General features: G+C 35.2%; 3 protein-coding genes across 6 annotated transcripts in view; 2 read left to right on the forward strand and 1 right to left on the reverse strand.

Annotated features, from left to right (window-relative positions):
• The window catches only part of LOC127837785 (uncharacterized), a 605,533-nt gene that overhangs the window by 575,833 nt on the left and 8,563 nt on the right, over positions 1–21,137 (forward strand). Inside the window, exon 6 of one of the 4 annotated variants that reach the window (XM_052365166.1) lies at positions 13,933–14,155. The exons of 2 other annotated variants lie outside the window; for them this stretch is intronic. The gene's annotated coding sequence lies outside the window, so the exon portion shown is untranslated. Of the gene's footprint in view, positions 1–13,932; positions 14,366–21,137 lie in introns of those variants that run through there. One more of the 4 variants, XM_052365165.1, reaches the window with a different exon arrangement.
• The window catches only part of LOC127837806 (solute carrier family 49 member 4 homolog), a 583,680-nt gene that overhangs the window by 541,277 nt on the left and 21,266 nt on the right, over positions 1–21,137 (reverse strand). The window lies entirely within an intron of this gene.
• The window catches only part of LOC127837799 (G-protein-signaling modulator 2-like), a 616,832-nt gene that overhangs the window by 520,873 nt on the left and 74,822 nt on the right, over positions 1–21,137 (forward strand). The gene's annotated exons all lie outside the window — the stretch shown is intronic.

The following is a 21,137-nucleotide window of genomic DNA, read 5'->3' on the forward strand; positions in this document are numbered from 1 at the left end:
ATATTAATATTTGCTCTATATCTTGACTATATTCTGCAACATTTCTTAGCTGGTCACAAAATTACAGCTCAGGCTAAGAAAATTTGAAAAACACGTGCTTGGCATGGTCCTCGCCATCTTGTTTGTCAGGTGATTACCCCTCTGAAAATGAAGCAGACACTATTTCAAACATTATGTATCATACTTTATTTTTTCATTTTGTAAGTTTTAAAACTTTAAATCAATTGTCCACCGGTACCAAAGATCATTAATTGTATGTGTTCATTTAGCAAGAACATATGTATTACTGATGTTGTTTTCATTTTGTTTGTGATATTCATCATTTCATTCCCCAACAAAGTTTGAAGAATCACATGTATATACTGGCAGTTTGTTCAACTTTTTTTAAAATGTCGCAGGCCAATCAGATCAAAAATATAAAGGGAATTGTATATTAAATTATTCCAAAAACATCACTGTCTGAAGTCATCAAGTGGTTGGTTGGGTTTTCTAGGTCTGTTTGAATTTCTTGTCTGTTTAACTACTTTAATTGTTGCTGGACACCATTTTTATAAGGAGTAGTAGTGGACAATTTTTTTTCCCCACAGGTGGCCATTTTGTCCATTGAACTTTATATGCTCCCTTTCGAAGAAAAGGGGGCATATAGTGATCGGACTGTCCGTCTGTCTGTCTGTCTTTCTGTCACACTTTGCGTTTAGGTTTCCAAAAATGCTCATAACTTCTATGTCCCTTGAGATATTTGGTATGCATGTGTATATGGACAAGGCTTTTCCATAGGCACACAAATTTTGACCCCTGTGACCTTGAATTTAGGGTCCGCGTTTAGGTTTCTAAATCTGCGTTTAGGTTTCGAAAAAAGCTCATAACTTCTGTCAAGCGTTTATAGGGGGCATAAGTCATCCTATAGTGACAGCTCTTGTTCTTTCTATTTGCATAAAATGTCTTATGTAAAGGAGCATTTTTTGCTTGATAAAATGGTCAAACATCTACCGATGTGTCAAAGCAATATTTGGAGGTGTGTGTGGGGGGGATGTTTGTCTAAATTTCATCTGGACATTATCAAGTTAAGTTATAATTATGGTGCAACAACCTCATGGGCATCTCTTATGTGAAGCAGGTATCAATATGTTCACACACCTATTAAGACCACGTCATATTTTTGAAAGTGCCTCTGAAGATGTAAATTATCATGGTATGTGATAACAAATACTGAAATCTAATTTGATGCTTTCCATTGGTTTATAGAGAAATGTCAGTGAATTAAAATTGATAATTCACTGGTTCAAACAGTGAAATAGCCATGAACATTTAACTGTTTTTCTGTGAGATAATCTTAAAAAAAAAATTCTGATTGGCCTGTCACATGTTGAACTGTGAAATGACATGGTTTCATGACGTTAAGACGTCATTATTTCAGCAAAATACAGAAATTATCCTTTTAAATCATAAAATAAGATGAAAATTTGTTGAATTTGGTTGATGAAATATCGATTTTAATTCACTAGTCATCATAGAAAAAATATTTTTCTATGATCACTCGTGAATTAAAATCAATATTTGAACAAATCCAACAACTATCCTCTAAATTAACAATCCATTACAACTCCTTGCAGTGTCTGTCATTCTGGTTTTCATATCTAGCAGTGTATTATGGTCATCATTGTTAAAAAATCATCCTTGGTGACAAAACTGGCTACGCTAAAAGGTCCCATTTTTGGTTCTTAGCACATGCTGCATATTACTTCATGCGCTCATCGAGGAGTATTTGTCACTACTATGACATGTCATTTACAAGGTCATCGTGACGACACATGTTGATGGATCTGTAAAGTCATCATGACATCACAAGTTCACGAGTTGAGTAGGGCAGTTATTATGTCATCAGATCAATGTATTGTATGGTGTTTATTATGACATGGCCCAATTAGCGTAGGCGTGGTATGATAGCATAGTGTTATTACGTCACCAAATGTGAACATGGTCTTTCTGTGATTATGTTTAATAACTGTTTGACACAAATGGAGGCAAATATCTCTGTCTATTACAGACTTACTGTGAAACCATTATTATTCGTCCGACATTATTTTTCGCGTTTTTCGTCCTTCGACCGATGGACGAATTCAAGATCCTAACGAACAATCATGTCCCATATTTGAAACAAATAAGACTGAATTACCGTAGGCATGAGGCATTTAAATCCAGCGTAATCCACGCATATACACACGGCTCGAAATTAACACTCGCACACTCGCAAAATGCGAGAAAAAAAGATTGCAAGGTAAGTAATAAGCCACTAGTATTTTTTGCATATAAAGAAATAGTGAAAAAAAACGAGTTATATTGCTTTAATGCGTTCGACGGCATGAACGCTAAACCGTAGGTCAATTTTTTGAACGTCCGAATACCCATATGCGGAAGCGCGCAACTTGTTTGTTGACTGGTATACTTATAATACAGATACACAGATGGTATTGATACAAAGAACATGAAACAGTCGACTATTCACACTCAAGTTAAATCCGGTTTTGACACAAAGGGGTGTTCATATACAGTGTACTGACAACTGACATTACCTGTAAAACGCGAATGCAATAAGGCTGTATCGAATGCGTCGACTTCGTTTAGGTATAATAGTGTTGATTAGCGCTAATTGTTAACAACTTTATTACCCATTGTGTGTATTGTGTTTTTCAGGGGTGTTGCAGATTATACAGCCTACACGCGGCGAATCCGGATTAAAGACAATACTATTAAACGCAATTAAAATATGACGATGTGTAAAATATATTATGCGCTTTGTTACAAATTAATAAAGAACATTTTGATTTGTGTTTGGTTGTTTGGTTTCAAATATTTACGATGCAAAACGCTTGAAACTTTAATGAAATATGACCAAAATAATTTGCTTACGCTAATTATAACCCATAATGTTCGCACCTTCTCTAATTGGCGCCGATAAAGGTAAGATTGTAATCAGTTTGACCGTGATAGTAATGGAAAAAGACTAATTGGCAATTGGCTTCGTTGTTTAAAACACTTGTTAACGATTATTCAGTCCAACTTATCCGCTAATCATAACAAAGAACGTGTCAATGACATAAAATGATAAGGGACAGTTACTATCACCTAAAATAACAGACTTGCTAAATGGCATATGCCAAACAAGGCCCACCTCCTGCAAGTGACTACCAAGTGCTGCACCTCTCTTTCCCCAGCACAATGTTTTCGCAACCGCGTATTACATGTATTACAAACAAATCGGACGTTTTTTGTTTTGTTTTTTCAAAACCAGAAATGGACGAATTTAAGAGCGGACGAAATAGTCATTTTTATGAAAAGGGCGAAATTTTGTGCCGACGAAAATAAATGGTTTCACAGTAATCTGTATTCATCTGTGTGTATATTTTCAGTCTAATCATGTTATGACTTTTTCTCCTGCTGTTTGCGTGATGGTCCAGTCAGATATTGACATGGTCGTATATTATAGCTGCGTTTTGAAATGTATATTAATGTGTGAATTGATTTTGACATGAAATTAGACCAATAAAACAACTGATATTTTATTATTTATTTGAGTCTTTTTGTTTAACTAGATGGCCTCGCTGACCCTGCTTCATACAATCCTACTCTGTTCACACAGCCTCGATATGTTATACAAACTATAATGGGAACTATGGTCCAAAGATGTCAAACATTGACTTCAGGTTGGGTCAGCGGATAAAAAAAAATCTGAGTATTTTCGGGTTGGGTCGGATCAAGGTTGATTAAGTAAGAAACAAATAAACACCATTTAATAAAGCGTGTTCTTAAGCACTTCACGCATTTGAGTTTTTGCCAAATCAGAAATATAGACCATGAAATTGATGCAGTCAGAAGTAGTACAATGCATTTAATAAACTCTTTAATATTGACTCGTGTAACTATTTTCTTTAGCTCACGAAACAAAAGGTGCTCATGTGGAACTTTTGGGATACCGTGATGTCCATCGTACTTTAGTATTTGAGGTGCATGTGTACACTTTTTCTGTTAACGACTTCTCCCTTTGAGCAGTTGTAAGATTAAACAATTACTTCACAGGTGTGATCCTCTGATGCATCTCTTTTTAATTTGTTAAAATTGTCCCAGTCCTTTTCATATGTAGGTCGCATGATCAAAAATATTTATTTAAAACATGAAAACTGTACAAATCTATAAAAACCAAAATAGTGAGGGCTTCAATATTTAAAATCATACGATGATGCTCTACAACGTTTTTCAAGTTATACCCCTGCGGTCAAAATTGGCTCTGCACTGGGGTAACTTGCTTTCCAGATGAACACACAGTGGAAACTACAAAATTCTTCATCTCTAAAACCACAAGGGTCAGGGCTAAAATTTAGTAGTCATCTTTTAAGTTTCTTCAAATAATGCCCCTGGGGTAAAGACTTGCCACACCTCAGTGGTCACATGATTGGTGTCGCACTGAAGTGCGGCGACTCGTATGTAATACTACAGATATTGATACAGTATGTTTAACATTAGGTTAAATTGAATTCGTAGCAAAATGAATTCATTAATTCAATACTTGTTTACTTTGCAACATACTATTCCACTTAAAATGATCATCAAAGAACATCAAAGGTGTGCTTTTATTCAATTCATTAATACAATAGTTATAATTGTTTCATTTGTATGATAGTATTCTACTTAAAATTACCATCAAAGAACATTAAAGCTGTGCTTTACCTCATTTTTTTAATGATCTTAATAAAAGAATTAAAAAATTCAGGCACTTATAAAAACAACCATAAAAAATCATGAATTAATATTTGAATCACTCAGGACACAACTTACAGCATTTTTTTAATCATTAATTATTAAGACACATAAAATGCATTATTACAAATAACTACTTCAAATACATATTTTCATATTATGTAGACGTTTCACCCCAAACATGGGGGGTGAAACGTCTGGGGAGGAAACGTCTTGGAGGGGGGGGGGGACGTCTGCCACCCATTTGGGGGTTATAACACAAAATCATAGATAATGGCTATACCAGTATATTTTTCTATTTTGATTAAAATAATCGGCCAATATATTAATATTTACAGTAGAAAAAAAATCGTTCCACGTTACTTCATTGAGTGCCTTTTACACTGAAATTCCCGACGCCCTTTGATGCTTTGCATCAATAGTTAACTTGTTTATAATTGCTTTAGATAATGAAATATTAAGTTATAAGTTTTCTTTCATGTTGTAACAAGGCATGCTTAAACAATGATGTCACGCAGAAAGCTAAAAACGTGTCGGTAGGTTATGTATTTAAACCGGGCCCTCACATTTTACATTTGTCTCAAAACTCCTCAGATGTCTACAAATGCACAAAAAAGCCTTCTGCTCAAAGTTAATTGGTGATGTATATGATGTTGTTTAACACATGATTCAAAATGGCTGATGCAATGTTGGTTTACATAATTGTATATTTCAGAGTCGCTGTTAGCAATGCTTTACAAACTGCATCAAAAAGATATGGATGCATTCCGTTATGAACTCGTGTGGGTTATCTCGTTCACATGAGATAGGTATATCGTTACCATGACCTACTTAGTACTTCACACGAGATTGGATTGTCGTTTCCATTATTGACTTTGTACTTCCCACAAGATTGTTAAACCCTTACCCTGAACTACGTAGTACTTTACATGAGATAGAAAGGTTGTTAACATGACCTACGTAGTACTTCACATTTGATAGATAGGTCGATACCACGACGGTAAAGTGACGGTAAATAGCACAATTAGAATCTACGATTGTCATGTGGAATATTATATTACTGTATATAGAGAATAACGGGTAACTGCCCAATAGTGTTTGTATAAATCAGACTTATAATAAATAATTCGTGCTGAGCCTGATAAGTTACAAAACTGTAACCTGTTATTTTGTTAACCATACCTCTCCGTTCCATTTTGAAAGGGATAATGAAAACACAAATCGCTACGACGCTGCATTTTTAACGGGAATGAATTTAATAGGGTGACTTTTATTTGTCGAATCAGTTTTGTGCGGGTTTCATTGCCTTTTGTGTCTAAAATATATTACATCTAGGTACCAAATTGTTTGTTTTGTTAAATCCCCCCCCCCCGGGTGGAAAATGGTACCATGTGGAATTGAAATTAGAAGGCGCAAAGGTACCTTTTTGCGCCAATCGGGCGAAATCTGACCCTTGTTTACTAAAATGATGACTTTATAGTTCATTCCGAGTAATATGACCAACCTCCAAACATTGAATGATATGGCAACTTCCTGTTGAACGAATATAAAAATATATGTAGCATTATATTAGGCAGATATCAAAGCAATAGTCTAATATAAATTACTACTTGACGGAGGATGAAAGCGACACACACCTATAAATATACCAATACAAAGTCCACATAGAATGTTTGCTTACAATATATACTGTCTTAACTGTAATTTTAACTCACTAGTCGAAGTTCGCTTTATGAGCAGTTTGAACATGTCTTATAGTCGTACAGATATATAGGATATATTTGGTATTCAACCTTGAATGAACCATACGTAAACCAAACTACAATAAATTTGGCCTAATAGTCCGACCTACGAATCTGATAAACATATAATTATCACTTAAAGGGGCATTTTCACGTTTTTGTAAATTGAAGAAATAAAAATAAATTGTTTAAGAATCGCACATTTTTGCTGTAGTTATGATAATTGTAAGTAATACTGATCATTTACCATGCTCTAAAATATCCATTATTTGCATCTTTCCACGATTTAAAAACCTGAAAATTATAAAGCGTTGCAACGCAAAACGATTGAAAGTATAAAATACCTCACTGATTGTTTGAGCACGAATGGCCAATTGGTCTCAGCGATAGACTTTTAATCCAGGGTTCAGTGATTCGTGTCGTGCCCAGTTTAGGGTTACTTTTATTTATTTCTTTAATTTTATTATTGTTTTTTTACTGGAGCTTTTAGACCCAATGTTAACATTTATCAATATAAAGCATTTAATGGCAAACTTCAATACATGCCAAAATCTGTGAAAAGGCACCTTTAATAGTTACTTAGTAGGTACACACGGCACGCCTTTAAGACATATGGAAATCGAAAGTGGTTTTGTAAAGAAATCATAAAATGGCGTCTAACTTAAACACTTCGCAGCAAAAGGGATCAGACGTATTTTACGACATTTTTTGTTCTGTTTGCGAAGAGGATGGCATGCATAACGAAGGACTGTTTCATTGTAAAATATGTTTTAAAACATACTGCGACGAATGTGTAAAAATGCACAAAAAGCTACATAAGGATCACGCGGTGTCAGCGAAATCTGACGGTGAAAGCTGGTATGTTGCGAACAAAGTGGACGATACTATAGAGTTATGTGAGGAGCACACGACTGAGAAACTAACGATGTTCTGTGAAGATCATGAACAGTTGCTATGTCATTTATGTCTGCTCCTAAAACACAGGTCAGTGAGTAGATATAAATTTATGTTAAGGCCAAGTACAAATCATACCTGTTTCATGTGTGTGTGTGTATATATATACTACTACTACTACAACAACAACTACTACTACTACTTCTACTACTACTACTACTACTACTACTACTACTACAACTACTACTACTACTACTACTACTACTACTACGACCACCACCACCACCACAACCTCGACCACCACCACCACCACCACTACTACTACTACTGTCCAAAAAGGGTCCTAAAAATCTACTACTACTACTACTACTGTCCAAAAAGGGTCCTAAAAATCCCTATGAAGGTTTCCACTACTACTACTACTACTACTACTACTACTACTACTACTACTACTACTACTACTACTACTACTACTACTACTACTACTTCTACTACTACTACTTAACTACTACTACTACTACTACTACTACTACTACTACTACTACTTCTACTACTAAACTACTACTACTTCTACTACTTCTACTAGTACTGTCCAAAAAGGGTCCTAAAATCCCTATGAAGGTTTTCACTACTACTTCTACTACTACTACTACTACTACTACTACTACTACTACTACTACTACTACTACTACTACTACTACTACTACTACAACTACTACTACTACTATTACTACTACTACTACTACTAATATTACTACTACTACTACTACTACTACTTCTACTACTACTACTACTACTACTACTACTACTACTACTACTACTACTACTACTACTACTACTACTAACTACTACTACTACTACTACTACTACTACTACTACTACTACTACTACTACTACTACTACTACTACTATTACTACTAACTACTACTACTACTACTAATCTACTACTACTACTACGAACTACTACTAAACTACTACTACTACTACTACTAAACTACTACTACTACTACTACTACTACTACTGCTACTACTTACCTACTACTCTACTACTACTACTACTACTAATACTATCCAAAAAGGGTCCTAAAATCCCTATGAAGGTTTCCACACAAAAACAACATTTTAATAAATATGTGTCAATATTTAATTTAATGTAAATCCAGCGTTTAAGTTGAACCTTAGTAAATATAATATTTAAATCACTTTTCTTCTTAATTTTAAAGTGTTGTTAGCAAAAAATCAACAACAATAGTTTACCAATTTTTAGTCAAAAACGATGCTTTTTCCCCAATAATAAGCGGCACGGCCCCATTCCAAAATAATGAAAAAAACGACTGTAATAACAAAAATACTACTACTAATAATGATAATGATTGTAATATAATAATAACAATAATTACTATAATTATATGCTATTATAATTATTATTTCTATTATTATGCCCCCCTTCGAAGAAGAGGGGGTATATTGCTTTGCACATGTCGGTCGGTCTGTCGGTAGGTCTGTCGGTCTGTCGGTCCCTCCACCAGGTGGTTTCCGGATGATAATTCAAGAACGCTTGGGTCTAGGATCATGAAACTTCATAGGTACATTGATCATGACTTGCAGATGACCCCTATCGATTTAGAGGTCACTAGGTCAAAGGTCTAGGTCACAGTGACCCGAAATAGTAAAATGGTTTCTGGATGATAACTCAAGAATGCATACGCCTAGGATCATGAAACTTCATGGGTAGATTGATCATGACTCGCAGAGGACCCCTGTTGATTTTGAGATCACTAGGTCAAAGGTCAAGGTAACGGTGACCCAAAATAGTTAAATGGCTTCCGGATGATAACTCAAAAACGCATACGCCTAGGATCATGAAACTTCATTGTTAGATACATCATGACTCGCAAATGACTCCTATTGAGTTTGAGGTCACTAGGTCAAAGGTCAAGGTCACGGTGACCCGAAATAGTAAAATGGTTTTCGGATGATAACTCAAGAACGCATACGCCTAGGATCATGACACTTCATAGGTAGATTGAATATGACTCGCAGATGACCCCTATTGATGTTGAGGTCACAATGGTCAAAGGTCAAGGTCACGGTGACCCGAAATAGTAAAATGATTTTTAGATGATAACTCAAGAAAGCATACTCCTAGGATTATGAAACTTCATATGTAGATTGATCATGATTCGCAGATGACCTCTATTGAATTTAAGGTCACTAGGTCAAAGGTCAAGGTCACGGTGAACCGAAATAGTAAAATGGTTTTCGGATGATAACTCAAGAACGCATATGCCAAGGATCATGAAACTTCATGGGTAGATTGATCATGACTCGCAGATGACCCCTATCGATTTTGAGGTCACTAGGTCAAAGGTCAAGGTCACGGTGACCCGAAATGGTAAAATAGTTTTTGGATGATAACTCAAGAACGCAAATGCCTAGGATCATGAAACTTCATGGGTAGATTGATCATGATTCGCAGATGACGCGTATTGATTTTGAGGTCACTAGGTCAAAGGTCAAGGACAAGGTGACCGAAACAGTAAAATTATTTCCGGATGATAACTCAAGAAAACTTTTGCCTAGGATCATGACACTTCATAGGTACATTGATCATGACTCGCAGATGACCCCTATTGATTTTCAGGTCACTAGGTCAAAGGTCACAATGACATAAAACGTATTCACACAATGGCTGCCACTACAACGGACAGCCCATATGGGAGCATGCATGTTTTACAAACATTCTTTGTTATTAGTAGTATTAGTATTATTATTATTATTATATCATCAATATTATTATTGTTGTTAGTATTTAAATATTTATGTTCATCATTATTGCTATTAAAAAACAACAACATCGTCTCCATCGCCTTTTTCATCATGTTCAACAATCATCACCACCAACATCTTCATCATCACCAGTTTCGCCATTAATTAACATCAACATTAGCAGCATGACGTAAGACTCGACATAGAATAATCAGAATAATATACATCCATATGTTCCGTTTAACGCACATTTGCATTTCAGGCAATGCAGTAAGGTGTTTACAATGGCTGAACAGGCCAAATCAAACTCACAAAGTATACCCCTTGTTCAAGTGAAGAAAGGAATAGAAAAGTCGCAGAAGCGTTTAAAGGATATGGTGGACAGAGGAAAAGATAACATTAAATCACTTAAAGCTTCTTACGAACAAATTTGTGAAGAAATACTTGATGAACGTCGACAGATCAACGAGAATCTTGACCGAATTCAGCAAAACACCATAAGAGAATTGGAATCAATTCACGAGCGCTTAAATAATTCCATTGAAGATGACACCAAGCGATGCTTAGAATGTATTTCAAGATTAAAGATATACGGCGCTAAGCTCAAAGACAATATTCTACCTGAACGAACGTTTATTACGTTAAGAAAATGTATTGATCAAACTGCTGCAGCAGATTTACTCCTAAAAAGCATGATCAAGAATGATAGAACTGATATTAAATTCCAGCCTAACCGTGAATTGATTCAATGTCATGCAGACTGCACTGATCTTGGGAAAATCATCATAGGCGATCCACAACATAACGTTGATCCAAACAAGATTGTCAGCATCGAGGACAAGTCAGAATATAATGTTCAAACAGCCACTGATAAATTATCATGTGCGATTACGGGTATATGTACGACTTCCAACGGGGATCTCGTCATTGCTGACCTTAACAATGATTGTGTGAAACTCCTTAATCAGGCGTACAAGGTGATTGATCAAGTTCAGTTTCCTACTTATCCGAGGTCCATGTGTAGCATTTCCTCCTTCGAAATGGCGGTGACTGTTAGTAAATGGAAAGCCGATGCTCGTAACGGGATTCATTTCTTACGGGTAGATGACGGAAAGATTATACGCAAACGGGTTCTAAAAATGAATCATGTCTGTTATGGAATTGCGCATGTCGATGCAGAAGTGTTTGTGACTTCCGGTACTGCGTTGTACGAATACACAATGGACGGACGGTTAGTTAAGAAGTTATACGAAGATAGTACTGGACGAGACCGAGGTGATATATGAGTACATTATTATTGTCCTTGTTTCAGGAATGCTTTGCACTTTGTGTTTACATATGCATGAACTTGATAAGGATGAGATCTGAGCGTAGATTGTATCAATACGGCTGTTAATTACATAGGTCAGGCACATGGTTAAGGACCGACTTTCATGTCCTATAAGGGTTACAATGATATTAATTGAAATCATGCACTCTAGTCCTGTTCCGAAACGTCATCTCCGATCAATTAAAATTGTTTGACAGGTATTTCAATTATCAAAGTATCTCAATCATGACATTAATGAGTTATGTACTAATAATGTTGTTTACAACAAAAGAAGCTTAACACACTACGCATCACATGCGGTCCCAATTTTCAAAATTTCTTATATTTTTTAAGAATAACTGGCTTAAGTCTTTAATGTTATAAAGTCGTAATACTCTTTTAAAGTAGATTTAGTTGTTTAAATAAATATTTTTCTATTTTTTACTTCAGGTATTTTTCCATTTAAAGGTTATACATTTGAACGATCACTGTTTGCTTACTATTGATATGAGAATAAGTGAGCTTTCGCTAATACTATTGAGAAAGAAATACTAATATTCAAGATTTTGTGCCAGATTGTGTAAGTTGTATACCTCATTTAGTTGTAGGTGTTGGGGTGAGTCCTGATGGGAAGATGATCTATGTGACGGACTTAATTAATGGCATGCTTCGCACTCTGACCAGGGATGGAACAGTCACAGCTACGTTCCAGGATCCCGCATTCAAACATAGCAGGATTACAGCTAACATACATGTGGCAGCCACAGGGCAGGTTTTCGTCTTTGGTGACAACTCCATAAGTCAAGTGGATACAGTCGGCAAGACAATCCTCAATACCATCTCTGTTGACATTGCAAGACCTGCATCTTTCTGCTTTAATGAAGAAATGAGAAAACTAATAGTTGGATTTTGGAGACACGACAACATCAATGAGTTTAAAACAAAAACAGTTCCGACTTTTTAATTGACAAACAAGCAAATAAAGAAAGTAATTACAGCATTACGTAATTTATACTATTATTCATTTATTAACCGAATTTCTATTTCAATAAATTAAGAAGCTTTTATATTTAAATTCAACTTTTTTATTATTTTCATTTTTTATACAATTTTACATGAACGGAATTTACCTAGTGCATGTAATTTACTTTCGGTAAACGGTTGCGATTTTATTAATATCATTGAATTTTGGTTTTGAAGTGCATGTTTGTTTTTGTATGTATTTAAGTTTTTTAGACTTTTATTTAGATTTAATTTCATATCGTCATTTAAAATGTGTCCTAGTTATAGTCATGACAGTCAGATTAGCTACAATAAGACCTGATCAAAACATGGAAATAATGTCATTCATTATAGTTAGCTCACCTGAGCATGAAGTGGTCAAGGCAAGCTATCGTAATCACCCTACGCCCGTTTTCTTTCAGCGTGTATTGTGCTTTGTGTGCCATCAACTGTTAGCTCATTAACATTCTAGAGGTAACATGTTTTATTCGATCTTGATTAAACTTTGTCAGTATATTTATCTGGAAAATGCATTAATATGAGTCACGTTAGCGTAAAAGTAGGTGACCACGTAAAATGTTTAAAAAAGACACAATTGTTACCACTTTAAGGCCTTATTTATTACTAATTCATGATAAAACTTTGCCGGAATTGTAATCCTGACATTGTCTAGGCCAAGATTGAATCTGGGTACCTTGCTTCCCAAACCTAGGTCACCAGGTCAAATCTTTGAAAAACCTTGTATCTGATCTAAAGGCCCAATATATGACTCAAACTTGATGAAACCAGGACAAAATGTTTATGACAATATTAAGGGCAGATTTGAATCTGGGTCAGGTGTGGTCAAAAACTAGATCACTTGGTCATATCCTTGAACTCAGATGAGCGCACAAGGGCCATTATTAGAAAATCGCTACACTGCCGTCGCTGTGTAGACTTTGTTGACTATATCGTGTATAAGATATTTGACTCCATAATATATTTCATCTGCAAAAACATTTGAAAATTGAAAAAAAGGTTTTGTTAGTAATGATTGTGAGTGAATATGTAAATAATATTGCTTTTTGCTAGTAGCTTTGAAATAAAGAGCAATTGCATACGAAATATTTAGAGTAATAAGATTATGAATGATTATGACGTGATAATCATTCACAATTGTATTGTTTTATATCCGGTTTTCGTCGTTATATCATATAAAGATAGTGTATTGTTGTTAGAATTTGTACTAATCACGAAGTCAAAGCCTTAAGGAACTTCTATCTATAAAATTTTGTAGTTTTTGTATTTCATAAATTAAAATCACCGTTTAGAGTCCCTCTTTTGTTTTTGTTCCGAATGGATAGACAGTATGCTTAATGAGAATTGGAACATATTTAAAAAGATGAATGAATAACATCATCCTACCCATTGTTGGTCAGTCATTGTAAGCAGGGAAATTGTTCAGTTGGTGAATGTTTATAGGTTAGCCTATAACGCTTCCAAATCAGGCATTGGTACCACTCCAAGCGCCTTAGAAAAATATAATTATATGAGCCGCGCTCTGTGAAAAGGGGGTTTAACGCATTTGCGTTAAGTGACACTTTCCGCCTTACCTTGGTTTTTCCTAAGAAAAGACTTTCTTTACACGAAACATATCATAAGGGCGGAAAGTGTCGTCACTGATTAGTCTGTGCCGACTGCACAGGTTTAATTTGGGACGATACTTTACACACATGAATTCAACGCTCTTTTTACAGAGCACGGCTCATTTGTTCTGTTGCGTCTATTCTGACAAGCATTGTTTGTTATGATTTTAGAAGCATGAATGTTTTTGGTTTATTGTACTAACTCAGTTATTCTTTTGTTTAAAATGATGTACATTTAGAGTTGCTGTGTGTATAAAAATATTATATGCGATTGTTTTATGTTAATTGTCGTTTAAATACTAGGTTATAAGTGTGTGTTTCTTTTTTTCTAATTTGCTAATGGAATTTTCTATTTGCTTATATATGGTCTAAATAATACATGTTTGTATTCGTTCATTGAACTAATAATTCTTTTCTGCCTGGTCGTATTATTTTATGTATCCTTATACTCGCAAGCTTTAGTTTAGCCTGTGTACCTTCCCCAAGTTATATTTTGGACTGTGTTTCCAATAAAGTAACTGCATGTATTATGATTACCAAGCATTTACTTTTAACTGTATATTTTTCTGGTCCGGATTTACAAATGTCGGTGTTGCTACGAAGCATATACCGGCACATCACATATACATTAAACTGATTGACAGACGTCAAAACTCACTCACAGTTCTGCCCATCATGCAGGCAAGCGATGTAAACAAATGGCTTAAAAAGGTATTGGTAAATGTAATAGGGCGCCATATACACAAAGATGACTCTTACCATTGAGGGATATATAATAACTCATCAACTCAACTTAGGTTTGACGTAACCAAGATGATACACTTGTCTCTGCTTATATCGTTGGATAATAATAACTCAACCACATGGAATCATGAGCGTTGTAAGATTAGATAACGATTTATTGCATATCGTACGGATGTTCCGGAGATGTATCATGATTGACTCACGGACAGTAGGATGACGATAACGGGACAGCGGGATAGTTTTAATGCGAAATTTATCGTAATAAATGATATTATTATATATATTATCGAAACTATCGTAAAATCGTTTCTTTGTCATATAAATAAATCGTAATCGTCAACGCTTACAGACTTAAAAAATACAATTTCAGATATTTTATCACAGCTTCCACAATTTAAAACACTGTAAATAAGACAACGGAGTAACGCAAATATCGCAGACTCATCCTGTTATTGTGTTGGATGAAACATTTCAAATCGGCGGCCGTCCTAGCAAAACATAGCATGAATAAATATAGGATCTGGCACGAGTTGTCATATCATACCATATTTTATTAAACGAGTTCAGGAATTTTGTTAGTAAGCAAGCCTTTGTCGATCTTACTAACGACTTTCCTGGACGAGTTTAGTAAAAAATATAGTATGATATGACAACGAGAGGAAGATCTTTTTTTATCACATTACGGAATCCGGATAGGCCAAGTTGAGTGTCGCGTGTCGACCTTCGAGGTCGACACACGACATCCTCGCGACATTCTCTCGACGCTCAATACGACACGCGACAATCATGCGACAATCAATATTTGAGTGTCGCATATCGCGCTGGGTTTTAGAAAAAAAAATCGCAGAAAATTGTGACTGTCGCCTGATTTGTCGCGCGTCGTATTGAGCGTAATGTAAAGGGAATTTTATATCAAATTATTCCAAAAACATCACTGTTTGAAGTCATCAAGTGGTTGGTTGGGTTTTCTAGGTCTGTTTGAATTTCTTGTCTGTTTAACTACTTTAATTGTTGCTGGACACCATTTTCATAAGGAGTAGTAGTGGACAATTTTGTTTCCCCACAGGTGGCCAATTTGTCCATTGAACTTAATCTGCCCCCTTTCGAAGAAAAGGGGGCATATAGTGATCAAACTGTCCGTCTGTCTGTCTGTCAGTCTGTCCGTCTTTCCGTCACCCTTTGCGTTCAGGTTTCCAAAAATGCTCATAATTTCTATGTGCCTTGAGATATAACCTTCATTTTTGGTATGCATGTGTATATGGACAAGGCCTTTCCATACGCACACACAATTTTACCCCTGTGACCTTGACCTTGAACTTAGGGTCCGCGTTTATGTTTCAAATTTGCGTTTAGGTTTCGAAAAATGCACATAACTTCTATGTCCCTTGAGATATAACCTTCATATTTGGTATGCATGTGTATATGGACAAGGCCTTCCATGTGCACACATTTTTTTATCCCTGTGACCTTGACCTTGAACTTAGGGTCCGCGTTTAGGTTTCGAAATCTGCGTTTAGGTTTCGAAAAATGCTCATAACTTCTATGTCCCTTGAGATATAACCTTCATATTTGGTATGCATGTGTATATAGACAAGGCCTTCCATGTGCACACATTTTTTTATCCCTGTGACCTTGACCTTGAACTTAGGGTCCGCGTTTAGGTTTCGAAATCTGCGTTTAGGTTTCGAAAAATGCTCATAACTTCTATGTCCCTTGAGATATAACCTTCATATTTGGTATGCATATGTATATGGACAAGGCCTTTCCATACGCACATCAATTTTGACCCCTGTGACCTTGACCTTGAAGTTAGGGTCCGCGTTTAGGTTTTGAAATATGCGTTTAGGTTTTGAAAAATGCTCATAACTTCTATGCCCCTTGAGATATAACCTTCATATTTGGTATGCATGTGTATATGGACAAGGCGTTTCCATAGGCACACAAATTTTGATCCCAGTGACCTTGACCTTGAACTTAGGGTCCGCGTTTAGGTTTCGAAATCTGCGTTTAGGTTTCGAAAAAAGCTCATAACTTCTGTCAAGCGTTTATAGGGGGCATAAGTCATCCTATGGTGACAGACCTTGTTCTTTCTATTTGCATAAAATGTCTTATGTAAAGGAGCACTTTTTTGCTTGATAAAATGGTCAAACATCTACCGATGTGTCAAAGCAATATGGGGAGGTGTGTGGGGGGTGTTAGTCTAAATTTCATCTGGACATTATCAAGTTAAGTTATGATTATGGTGCAACAACCTCATGGGCATCTCTTATGTGAAGCAGGTATCAATATGTTCACAAACCTATTAAGACCACGTCATATTTTTGAAAGTTTTTCTGAAGATGTAAATTATCATGGTATGTGATAACAAATACTAAATCTAATTTGTTGCATTGGTTTATAGAGAAATGTCAGTGAATTAGAATTGACAATTCACTGGTTTAAACAGTGAAATTAACCATGAAAATTTCACTGTTGTTCTGTGAGATAATCTTTGAAAAAATATTTTTTATCTGATTGGCCTGTCACATGTTGAACTGTGAGATGACGTGGTTTTATGACGTTAAGACGTCATTATTTCATCAAAATACAGAAATTATCATTTTAAATCAGAAAATAAGATGAACATTTGTTGAATTTGGTTGATGGAATATCTATTTTAATTCACTAGTCATCATAGAAAAAATATTTTTCTATGATCACTCGTGAATTAAAATCAATATTTGAACAAATCCAACACATATCCTCTATAATAACAATCCATTACAACTCCTTGCAGTGTCTGTCATTCTGGTTTTCATATCTAGCAGTGTATTGTGGTCATCATTGTTAAAACAATCATCCTTGGTGACAAAACTGGCTACGCTAAAAGGTCCCTTTTTTGGTTGTTAGCACATGCTGCATATTACTTCATGAGCTCATCGAGGAGTATTTGTCACTACTATGACATGTCATTTACAAGGTCATCATGACGACACATGTTGATGGATCTGTAAAGTCATCATGACATCACAAGTTCACGAGTTGAGTGGGTCGTTATTATGTCATTAGATCAATGTATTGTATGGTGTTTATTATGACATGGCCCAATTAGCGTAAGCGTGGTATGATAGCATGGTGTTATTACGTCACCAAATGTAAACGTGGTCTTTTTGTGATTATGTTTAATAACTATTTGACACAATTGGAGGCAAATACCCTGTCTATTAAAGACTTAATATGTATTCATCTGTGTGTATATTTTCAGCCTAATCATGCAATTACTTTTTCTCCTGCTGTTTGCGTGATGGTCCAGTCAGATATTGACATGGTCGTATATTATAGCTGCGTTTTGAAATGTATATTAAAGTGTGAATTGATTTTGTCATGAAATTATACCAATAAAACAACTGATATGTAATGGTTTATTTGAGTCTTTTTGTTTAATTATATGCCCTCGCTGACCCTGCTTCATACAATCCTACTTTGTTCACACAGCCTCGATAGGTTATACAAACTATAATGGGACCTATGGCCCAATGATGTCAAACATTGACTTCAGGTTGGGTCAGCGGATAAAAATTAAAAATAATCTGAGTATTTTCGGGTTGGGTCGGATCAAGGTTTAAGTAATTAAATAACAAATAAACACCATTTAATAAATAAATTTAATAATCATGCATTTGAGTTTTTGCCAAATCGGAAATATAGACCATGACATTGATGCAGTCAGAAGTAGTACAATGCATTTAATAAACTCTTTAATATTGACTCGTGTAACTATTTTCTTTAGCTCACCGAACAAGAGGTGCTCATGTGGAACTTTTGGGATACCGTGATGTCCATCGTGCTTTAGTATTTGAGGTGCATGTGTACACTTTTTCTGTTAACGACTTCTCCCTTTGAGCAGTTGTAAGATTAAAAAATTACTTCACAGGTGTGATCCTCTGATGCATCTCTTTTTAATTTGTTAAAATTGTTCCAGTCCTTTTCATATGTAGGTCGCATGATCAAAAATATTAATTTAAAACATGAAAACTGTACAAATCTATAAAAACCAAAAGAGTAAGGGCTTCAATATTTAAAATTATACGATGATGCTCTACAACGTTTTTCAAGTTATACCCCTGCGGTCAAAAGTTGGCTCTGCTCTGGGGTAACTTGCTTTCCAAATGAACACACAGTGGAAACTACAAAATTATTCATCTCTCAAACCACAAGGGTCAGGGCTAAAATTTAGTAGTCATCTATTAAGTTTCTTCAAATAATGCCCTTGGGATAAAGACTTGCCACACCTCAGTGGTCACATGATTGGTGTCGCACTGAAGTGCGGCGACTCGTATGTAATACTACAGATATTGATACAGTATGTTTAGTATTAGGTAAAATTGAATTTGTAGCAAAATGAATTCATTAATTTAATAATTGTTTACTTTGTAACATACTATTCCACTTAAAATGATCATCAACGAACATCAAAGGTGTGCTTTTACTCAATTCATTAATACAATAGTTATAATTGTTTCATTTGTATTATAGTATTCTACTTAAAATTACCATCAAAGAACATTAAAGCTGTGCTTTTACTCAATTTTTCAATGATCTCAATAAAAGAAAGAAAAATTTCAGGCACTTATAAAAACAAGTATAATTAATTGGTAAAATTTGTTTGAGGCTTTCCTAAAAACAACCATCAAAAATCATTAATTAATATTTTAATCACTCAGGACACAACTTACATCATTTTTTTAATCATTAATTATTAAGACACATAAAATGCATTATTACAAATAACTACTTCAAATACACAGTTTCATATTATGTAGACGTTTTACCCCCAAAACGGGGGTAAAGTGTCTGGGGAGGAAACGTCGTGGAGGGGGGGGGGGACGTCTGCCAGCCATTTGGGGTTTATAACACAAAATCATAGATAATGGTTATACCTGTATCTTCTTCTATTTTGATTAAAATAATCAGCCAATATATTAATATTTACAGTAGAAAAAAAATCGTTCCATGTAACTTCATTGAGTGCCTTTTACACTGAAATTCCCGACGCCCTTTGATGCTTTGCATCAATAGTTATCTTGTTTATAATTGCTTTAGATAATGAAATATTAAGTTAGAAGTTTTCTTTCATGCTGTAACGATGCATGCTTCAACAATGATTTCACGCAGAAAGCTAAACACGTGACGGTAGGTTATGTATTTAAACCGGGCCCTCACATTTTACATTTGTCTCAAAACTCCTCAGATGTCTACAAATGCACAAAAAAGCCTTCTGCTCAAAGTTAAATGGTGATATATATGATGTTGTTTAACACATGATTCAAAATGGCTGATGCAAGGTTGGTTTACATAATTGTACATGTATATTTCAGAGTCGCTGTTTGCAATGCTTTACAAACTGCATCGAAAAGATTTGGATGCATTCCGTTATGAACTCGTGTGGGTTATCTCGTTTACATGAGATAGGTATATCGTTATCATAACCTGCTTAGTACTTCACACAAGATTGGTTTGTCGTTTCCATTATTGACTTTGTACTTCCCACAAGATTGTTAAACCCTTACCATGAACTACGTAGTACTTTACATGAGATAGATAGGTTGATACCACGACGGTAAAGTGACGGTAAATAGCACAATTAGAATCTACGACTGTCATGTGGAATATTATATTATTGTATATAGATAATAACGGGTAACTGCCCAATAGTGTTTGTATAAATCAGGCTTATAATAAATAATTCGTGCTGAGCCTGATAAGTTACAAAACTGTCACCTGTTATATGTTAACCATACCTCTCCGTTCCATTTTAAAAGGGATAATGAAAACAAAAATCGCTACGACGCTGCATTTTTAACGGGAACGAATATAATAGGGTGACTTTTGACGTGCTAATAATGAGCTTAATATTTGTCGAATCAGTTTTGTGCTGGTTTTATTGCCTTTTGTATCTAAAATATGTCACATCTAGGTACCCAATTATTTTGTTAAATCCCCTCCCACCCTGGATGCAAAATGGTACCACGTGAACTTGAAATACGAATGTGCAAGATACCTTTTTGCGCCAATTAGGCGCAATCTGATCCTTGTGTACTAAAATGGTGCCTTTATAGTTTATTCGGAGTAATATAACTCACCTCCAACCATTGAATGATATGGCAACTTCCTGTTAAACGAATATAAAAATATATGTAGCATTATATTAGGCAGATATCAAAGCAATAGTCTAATACAAATGAATACCTGACGGAGGATGAAAGCGACACACACCTATAAATATACCAATACAAAGTCCACATAGAATGTTTGCTT

This window comes from Dreissena polymorpha, chromosome 7 (genome assembly GCF_020536995.1).
Source record: "Dreissena polymorpha isolate Duluth1 chromosome 7, UMN_Dpol_1.0, whole genome shotgun sequence".
Classification (NCBI taxonomy): domain Eukaryota; kingdom Metazoa; phylum Mollusca; class Bivalvia; order Myida; family Dreissenidae; genus Dreissena; species Dreissena polymorpha.